The sequence below is a fragment of the Numida meleagris genome, chromosome 21 (genome assembly GCF_002078875.1).
Source record: "Numida meleagris isolate 19003 breed g44 Domestic line chromosome 21, NumMel1.0, whole genome shotgun sequence".
Taxonomy (NCBI): Eukaryota; Metazoa; Chordata; class Aves; order Galliformes; family Numididae; genus Numida; species Numida meleagris.
This window is the reverse complement of record NC_034429.1, coordinates 345,571-354,201: the sequence shown is the minus strand read 5'-3', so window position 1 is coordinate 354,201 and position 8,631 is coordinate 345,571. Positions and strand designations below refer to the sequence as shown.

Genomic DNA, 8,631 nt, shown 5'->3' with positions numbered 1-8,631 from the left:
CAAGCAGCCTCCAATGCAAGCAGCCTCCAATGCAAGCAGCCTCCAATGCAAGCATCACCACAGCTGATGTTTTAAGACCACAAAGCAACAGCTGTACAATAGGTCCACAGTCAGCCTATGAGATCCTTCATACTTTGGAGGAGGATGCTGGAAATGATTGTACATCCAAGACATTCGATGTCCTTACAGGGAGCACAAGTTGGAATCTGTGATCCTCATGGGTCCCTTCCAACTTGGGATATTCTATGATTCTACCAGCGTTCAATCCATGGCACAAAAAAAAAAGAAGCAAATTTTGGGAAAGCAAACAAGTCACTTGATTTTTGATTCTAATGCCCAGAATTATTTCTTTTAAATAGTTGCATCAAAAAAAAAAAAGCCAAAAAAAAAAATAAAATAACAGGCAGGAACTCAAATGCTGCTTGCCCTGGATGTCAAAGTTCAAAGTATAATTAAGTTCAACGCCAGCAACATTAGTTAAGTATTCAATTAACCAAGACTTGTGTATTTACCTTCCCATTAAGGCTAATCGGTTCAAGGTTCATCATCAGGTAGCGGACAATTTCATCATTACAAAGATTTGTTTCTGGTTACTCAGTATTTATGCTCAACAGTTCGGTTCAAACAAACCACCTGCTAATCTGGAGGCCTTCACTCCAAGCCCAGCTTCCACCATCCACCGGACAGATCTAATTGCTGGTTGTTTGCGTGAAATTGCTTGCAGTCAATAGGTACTTAATCACTGCCACGCTTGAAATGAATGTTAATTCAAGATGTAATCTTACAACTGCCGTTTCAAGACGGCACGATATTATTATACAGTACGTTTTCAAGCACTGCAATAACGCAAAGGACGGGAGGGATGGAACTGAGCACAGAAATGGGGGATTTTATGCACAGCACAGCAGTCTTCACCTTCTGGATCCGTCTGGAACAGGAGGAACCTACAAGATCAGCTTGCTCTCCTTCCAGCTGACCCACTGAGCCTGTTTTACGCAAGCGAGCAGCGTGTCAGAGGTGCGTTTTACTTACTGTAATTCAAACCCTCCGGGAAGCTTTATGTGTTGCTGCATTTTATTGATGGAAGCGAAATCACGGCCGACGATTTATCTTCCACTTCTCCACGCAGGAAGCAGACTGTCGTAATGATCCCACATAACCAGCCATCATTTTTATGCCCTGCTTAATATTTGAAGCTTCAGCTGACAGAAGCACCTCTCTTGCTTGAGGATGTTACTCCTCGGAGGAGTTCACTTCTGATTATTGCAATAAAATCTAATTTTCTGCCTCCTTCCCAGTTTATACTGTGCTCAGTTTAAGCATGAAACAAATAGTTCAGAGAGGCACAGCTGAATTACAAACACTTGCTGGCAGACACACATTGGTGAACTGACAATTCACAGGCAACATCCTGAGCTTGAAGTATTTATTCCAAGGACAATTTTGCAGCACTCGGATTCAGGATAAAATTCTTTTTGGAAGGCACCTGTTTCTTCCCTACTGAAAAGCTTCTCTTGTGTATGAGGATAGAGCACAGTGGTGAACTCCCACGACTGAACTCGATAATAACATGACCCAGTGACCACAAGCACCTGGTAACTAAATCACTGCTTCGAACCTTCAGATATTGCCAGGTAATAACAAGAAAAACAAACAACATAAAAGGCAAATCTGATGCAATCGCTGCAGAACCGTTAAGAAGAGGTTCTCTGTTCCACAACTTATTAAAACAAGGGGGGTTAAAAAAAAAAAAAAAAAAAAAAGCCTGTTCCAGCACAGCAGGTGCCCCACAGTGCTCAGCTGTTGGAATGCATCCTCTGTGGAGCAAGAGTCTGAAAGAGATGTCGCCTTGGCAAGAAAATCCTGCTGAAAAAGGAGGGGGTGAGGTGAAGGATGCCACATTAATGAAGGCCAAATGATGGCTCAGGGAGTATTCTTCCTACCCAAGTCCTAACAAATCTGCTGTCTTTAACACCAGCGGACTCCTAGAAGATGCAAGCAGAGCACACACAAGGCAACTGTATGACATATCAGTAAACAGATCCACTTCAAGGTGGTTTTTTCCCCTTTTTAAACCCTGAATTCATTTCTTATGACTTTTCCTTGCAATCACAGTATTTTTTTAAACTTTTAGGGTCTGAGAAGCACTCAAGGCCGCACTATGGTTCAGCTACACAAAAAGTAATTACCAGATGGAAGTGCCTTTAGAAACACCTAGGGTTGATTTCTGTCCAAGAAATAAGAAATCGTTGTCAAGTACAATAGAACAGGAGTGAAGCCAAAGCCGCATACTCCAAAAGTGCTGCAAAAATTAATGATGGAGGAAATGTGCTTTCTGTGACCTGCCATCGTATCCACGGGTCCATAAACTAAACCAGACACCTCTGTCTCTCCTGGACCTCCAGGTACGTTTGCAACTGCAAGCTCAAATCGCTTTTCTTTGAGGGCTGACAAAAGTGAAACCACTTCGTTGGTCAATACAGCATGGAGGGAGGCTGCCCTCACAGCATCAGTGCCTTCAGCATTCCCAGATGCCCAGGGAAGCACTGTCAGCATCACCACGTTTTTAGAAGCCAGCATCCAGCCCATGCTCAACGTGCAGTAACTCAGCCAAGGGAACAACACACAAGCAACCCAACCAGCCCAGGCACCCAATAAGCCAAAACTTGACCCACCAACTGCAACAAGCAAAGACCCGCCATCAGCCCAGCAGCTCCGACCTGCCCGATGCTGCAGACCACAAAATGGATATGCAAATCTGTATGCTAAGTCTGGACCTGCAACATCTGTTGGCTGCACCCACTGAAGATGCAGTTTTGTCACCTGTGGCGTTGTTTTGCTGATAGCATTTAGGTAGCACGCACATGTTTTAGCTTCCCTTACTTTTTGACTGCAAATGGTTTCAAAAGTGCAGGCTATATCAGATTAGAGAAAAAAAATAGACTGATCTGGTAACAGGCTGTGCAAAGAACATGGAAAGTTCCATCCTTTAGCTGAAGTTGCTGCTATTTTCATTTCCTAAAGGCAAAACATGTTTATAGAAGAAACGTCCTTACAGCTTTCAATTCAATACGCTGTTTCCCTAAAGATCCACCTGCACTGAAGAGTGACCAGGCAGGTTGGAATCTCCAGCTGCAAAATTCAACTCTGTAAAAGAGGGAGGAAAGCAGACAGCCACGCTTCTGCTCAGCAAACCTGGTTTCCCATTCACAGTTCAATAAGCAAATGGCAAATGCAGCTCCACAGCCCGGCCCAACTGCTCCAGCAGCCACAACTCCCCCTCCCACCAGTCCCAACCTCCTCCATCTGAAATGAAAAAGCCCTTTTAATCTTCAAAGCACGGCCACAAGTCAATCTCAAACTTAGCACGCTTTTTAATTTTCTTTTTAATTATCCAGCTGGGAGAGTTATGCCCTCTTTGCTCAGTGACCTTTCATTCCTTCAGGATTATTTCAAGAAATCTTTCCTGGGAATGCTCAGCAAATTTACACCACTCGCAGAGGAAACGTTTCCAAGCATCCAAGCACTGAGAGGAGAGACAACACGACTCTTTGTGTGCTTCTGGGCAGGCAGCTTTTACTGGGGGAACCCAGTAACTGGGGTAACCCAGCACAGCACTCTGTCCTGCAGGCCAGCTATCTCCTGGCTTCAAACTGGTGACTGCTGCAGCCACAATTCTGACATCTACCCCAATACCTTTCCAGAAGGCAGTCGCTGCTGTGCTGAAATTCAGAGTTCTTGACCCCAGAAGAGCAGAATTTCTTTCTGCTGCAACTGGCTGAAGGCAAGGGAGAAGCTGACAGCTACTGGGACGAAAATCTCCATACCAATAACTGCTGACCAAACGTTGGTCCCGTGAGTGCTGGTCTCGAAGCACAGCTTGGTTTGCCACAGCCAGAGCCACAGGGATAAATCAAGTCATTACAGCCATTAATGATTTTTAAGTTAACGCCAGCACTTACTCCCTGCCCACACACTAAACAACTGCATGCAACCCTGCACTCGATTCCCACACCAATTACTAATTTATTAATTTCACAACAAGCCTGGAAGTGTTTATACAGACGGGCTCGTGTTTAACCAGACCTGCTGGTTAACTTCCCCTCCTTATCTTTCAGGCAGACCGGGGTGAAAGTGCCTACATTGCCAGCAGTCACGACCTACTTCCTCAGCAATGTGCACGTGTCAGCTGTGCTGGCTGCTTGAGACGTCAGCGTGGATCAGCTCTGCAGTCCTCCAGCTCAGCAGGGACAATCAGCAGAGACCAGAGGTAACAGGACCTGCTGGGACATCAAACCTGCATGGCACCATGGGGAGACACAGGGTGTGACTTAGCCCACGAGGCTGAATGTTGTTCTCCATACCTAAGCAGGTAATTAACAATACCTTAATATATTCAGTGTATCACATTCTCCTCTAACGGAAGGGATAGGAGTTGGACAGCCCATTTAATGCTGTACTGATCATTCAGAAAAAGAGCAAAAAGATGCAAGATTTTGACAGAGCTCACATAACTTACAACAGTGTTCATGCCAATTATAGTTTATTGAAAGATGTACTTTTTTTCCCCAGCAAGACATGCCTGTTACGAAAAGTATTTTGGCAACGTTTAATGGAATATTTCTTTAGGGTTTTGCTGGCAAAAATCACTTTTTTAGCAAGTATACTGTGATTTCAATACTTCACCTTCCTGCTTTCTGCATTTTCAGGGCTTTTTTGCAGATGTCTCTATAGTGCTACTTGGAAAAAAATCATTCTTACTTAATTGGCATTACTTAGAGAGCTACTATTTGGAGTAATATCATTTAGCCATACATTTTTGCCCTCAAACAACATTTTCCATCTGAATAATTAAGAGGAGAAAAGACCAGTACAGATAGAGTCTCCTTTGAAGATACCCACATGCTGTGCTCTCTCCATAATAAACCTATTACCTGCCATTCAACAACACATTATTTGTCACAAGAGCCTCCAGAACAATAACACCAATTAGACTCGGATCCTTAACGCGCTCCGTGCTGTTCTGTGGTTGGTGATTGTGCAGGTTTAGGAAGCAAGCAGCGCCACACCTGAGCAAGATTCAATCCCAGGTTAATGCTGACCATGACATCCTCACCAAAACAGAACAGCCAAGGGGCAAGGCCTGATAATCCGTGGGGTTTAAGCTCATTTATACCAAGAAACTCAACAGGAAGCTTAACCGACAGCTTTGCTCAATTCGACCGTGCCTGATTAGACATCTTCATGAAAAGCACTGAATGTTTTTGATCCCTTCCAAAGAGGAAGGCTCATTAGCAATGGATATTTACAAGAGCTCAAAATTACAGGAGCTCCTTCCCTTCTGCAGAAGGAGCTCTTCAGATGCGCGTCTTTATGAGAAGGGCTCACGCAGCACGTCAGCAAGAACTCGGGCTCCATCCTCTTCTCCTGATATCTGCAAACAAGACAGACTGGCAATGGCAACGTCAGCTCACTGGAAAGCCTGACTCAGAGCTCACACCTGAGTGCGTGGCCAGCAGTCCAGGGAAGTGCAAGCAGTAGGGCCACACAGCACCAGAGATTCTACCTTACGTCAAGGCAGGTTTTTCCGTGCTCTTAATTCAACACCCTGCAAACTGAGCAGCTCTCATTCATATTTCTCTTTCCAGCCAGAATCTGCTCTCACTCATTCTTCACTCTCCAGCTAGAACAAATAAACAGAGCAAGTAAATAGATACACAATCTTACTATAATGAAAAGACAACACTTATCTTCTATTCTTTTTAAATAGGCATCTCCTCGTCCCCATATTCTTTTGGGTTTTAAAAGCATCGACAAGTAAGCCGAAATAAAGCACATACAAGCAACAAGTGCCTAACAGTCTGAATACAACAGAGCACAGCCCTGTAAAATTACACTGATAATAACTATTACGTTGAGAATAACTATTATGCTCAGCATCAACTCATGGCATTTCACACACCAAATCCAATGATACCGATGCAAATATACACCTCCAGCACCAGCCAACAACGGATACCTGTTGCTATTCCTCTACACGAAGGACACAGAACAGCATGAAATAACACAGCTATGCCTCTTGGTTCTACAAAGCAGGGACGTGGAGCTCCATTTTTGTTTTTATTCTTATTGCCAGCCTGGATCCCAATGGCTCCTTCGGTTCGGCACACACAGAATGAAACACTCGAGAGAAATCAGCGCTCTTTAAGCCTTCACCAAAAACTCTGATCTGCTGATGTACACTCAAGCAAACGCTTCTGGCATCAGGAACATCCACGTCAATGTGCAGAAAGAATCCATTTTGCATTGAAAAGTAAATTAAAAAAATGCTCTAGCTTGTGAGGCAGCTGGCGCTTCAATGTACACTAATTTTCCTGAGCATATGCAGAAGCAAGGACGTGTTTTCTTCGCTCAGGTACAGCAAGGCTCTGAAAACAGCAATCTACAGTTATACATGGAGTAAAAGCTGCGGAACTCAGGGTTCTTCCTGCCACATATTCAGACACAGACAGACTTCATCACAAGGCGGGCAAATAAACACATTTTATTTTCCTTAAGTTATCTATACGACCTTGAATACTGATGGGAATATATATATACATAGGCACTTCCTTCCCACAAGCACAACAAAACACAAATACCAACCTATATACTGAAATGCAAGGCACGAGGCCAGAAAATAGAAGCCCTTAAAATGATTATTTTTTGTACAAGAAAACCACAAGTACCCAATGCAGATATGCTTAAGAGCAAAAGCAAGACGTTGGAGATTCGCATGAGGGAGCGTCTTCATCCCAATGAATTCCAGGGCAAACTACCTGCACTTTAACCACCTCATCATAGGAGCAGAGCTAAGGCTGACTGCTTTGGGTACCTCCTTCCTAAATCTCCCAAACTGCCCTTTATTCTCTTAACTTTTATAACCTTACAAGCACACTAACAGCCAGCATGCCACTAAAACATTGCCCCAGGCTGCGATTCCATGGCCATGCAACAATTAAAGGTAAACCCAATTAAGATGTGTTACTACTTTTAGGGCCCAAACTTACTCAAAGCATCTACACAGGAGGCTAATGCCTGGGAATGTAAGTGCACAGAAACCCCTTAAAGCTGCTTTTTTACTTCCCTGCCATGGCAGCGTTCCTGTCTGCAGTGCATTCTCAAAATGCTTCAGCCAACTGTTCATACGACACAAGCACTGCAAGAATTTGATGGGAAAAGAAATTCAGACCAGAAATTGGGGGGACACGCGGCCACTTGAGATCTGTGCCGTGAGTCATCCCACTTCAAAACCATCGCCATGGTGAGTCAATCTCTCCTTCACCACTCAGACTCATTCGAGGCCACATTCAACTTCAACCTAAAGGAAATGGTACAAAGTTGACATTGTCTCTTCAGTCACAAGGGGCACAGCAAGCGAACACTGATTAAATCCCCATGTGATTACTATGTAGATGTATGCACACCCATAAATGAACTCTGGTATTGCTGTCACAGACCCTGAAAGTTCAACACACTTACAGGTACCACGTTGCTACTTACAGCCCCTCCGACACAATGACAAGCAGACAAATCTGCTCCTAAAAATACAGCCCTCAGACAGAGCTCAAAAATACAGCCCTCAGACAGAGCTCATCTCCTCTGGCATTTTGCTGACGCAAGTACAAGATCAAAGCATCGCTCATTCAAAGGAGAAAGACACACTGGTCTCCGCAGTGCACAAGAGAAAATTCAACCACGCCATCACGCTAAGGTGCACGTGAAAAGGGTTGGGTACTCACTGGGCTGATGGCAACATCCAGCACTGGAAAATTGTTCGTCAATATCTAACCTCCCAAAGCACGCTGGAGTCGAAGAACGTAGGACGTGCACAGCACGTTATTACACACAGGATATTTCTGATATTCCTTATGCTATTCTGATATTTCTTATTGCTACGTTTGGAAAGGGAAGCTACCAATTTTCATGTCAAGTGCAAGGTATAAAGCTAGAGCAGGAGACTTCGTTCGGACTCCTCTTCCTTCTTCCTTCTTTTCCCCATCAGTGCCACCCATGTGTCAACAGCCCAACCCTTTCCCAACGAGGTTCCACTTCTCCTTCTACAGCCAAATTACCAACACAAGAAATTCCCAATTAAGATCCTTCCCTAACTGAAGAACACGCAGATAGCAGACATCTCCTTCCCATAACCTATCATCAGACTTTCCTTCCTTTAACTAAATTGTCATAAGACCACTTCTAACAACTAGAAACACTTAGCCATAACACGCTTATAAGAAACACGCTCCCCAGAACTGATAGAAGCACGACATGCAGCATCACGAAGTTAGCACAATGTCTTAATGCAACCCACCCCTGGGAACAGCTCGGGAACACGACAAATAGCTTTCATTTTCAATGATTTATTTTAATGCTGCCTTAGGCTCCATCACGCTGCACATCTCTTTACTCGTCCTGACTGCCAATATTTTCTTCCTGCAGCTTTCAAGTCCAATAAACCACGCTGTAACTGCAGTCAGGCCGTTTCATGACCACTAAGGTTCCATAAATAAGAGCACTTGATACAAATAAATTTTTTAGGAAATACATGAACCATCATCGTCAATGGCAGAAAAAACGCTTTGTGCAGCC

General features: G+C 44.1%; 1 protein-coding gene across 6 annotated transcripts in view; it reads right to left on the bottom strand.

Moving 5' to 3' along the window:
- Nucleotides 1–8,631, bottom strand: part of SLC23A2 (solute carrier family 23 member 2) — a 56,942-nt gene that overhangs the window by 44,439 nt on the left and 3,872 nt on the right. The window lies entirely within an intron of this gene.